Source organism: Corvus brachyrhynchos, unplaced genomic scaffold, assembly GCF_000691975.1.
Source record: "Corvus brachyrhynchos isolate BGI_N302 unplaced genomic scaffold, ASM69197v1 scaffold67, whole genome shotgun sequence".
NCBI classification, from domain to species: domain Eukaryota; kingdom Metazoa; phylum Chordata; class Aves; order Passeriformes; family Corvidae; genus Corvus; species Corvus brachyrhynchos.
The window spans coordinates 428,823-429,497 of NW_008239114.1; the positions used below are offsets into that span (position 1 = coordinate 428,823).

Sequence of the window (675 nt, forward strand, 5' to 3'; positions counted from 1 at the left end):
CGGCCGAAGGGGCCCCGGGAGGTCCGGGTGGGTCCCCAGTGCCGCCCCCCTTCCCGGGGCCGTTTAGCAGCAAGAGAACAGAACTGAGAGTTTTGAGGTATTTTCTGGAAGTTTGGGATTTTCCTTCGTGTTTCCTTGGGATTTTTTTTTCCCCCTTCATCGGTTTTCTGGCGTTTCCCGGTGGGGAGGACACAGCGGGGCCCCCGGTGACCCCTCTGTTAATGGGCTTTGGACTGCGGGGGCGAGAGGGGATGAGTCAGCCCCGGGGGGAACACGGCGGACAGGGCCCGATGGGGACTCTCGGCAGGGTTAGGGTAGCCCCACGGTGTCCCCGGGGTTGGGGAGGTCCTCACGGTGTCCCCCCACAGGACAGGGTGTCCCCCGGTGTCTCCCCACCCCACCCCAGAGCAGGATGTCCCCGTGGTTGTCCCCCCACTGGACCATGGTGTCCCCCACAGGGGGACACGCACAGAGCATCTCTGAGGGCACAGTGACCCCACTCCCACTGTTCCAACCCCGCTGCCTGCTGTGACCCTGAGGGAGGGGGGTTCACCACCCGTCCCCACCGCCCACCCCCAGCTCTACCTTCAGGACGCTCCTCTTCTCCTCGAAACCCAGGGGCGTCCCCGGCTTCTTCCTGCGCATGGAGCCCCCCGAGGCGGAGGTGCCGGAGCC

General features: G+C 66.1%; 1 long non-coding RNA gene across 1 annotated transcript; it reads right to left on the bottom strand.

The window, feature by feature from the left end:
• Positions 1 to 150: 150 nt before the first annotated feature.
• Positions 151 to 675, bottom strand: LOC108448057. The gene is made up of 2 exons (XR_001863839.1): positions 586 to 675; positions 151 to 233 (listed from the first exon to the last, which is right to left on the bottom strand). It is a non-coding gene; the product is annotated as an uncharacterized LOC108448057 (long non-coding RNA).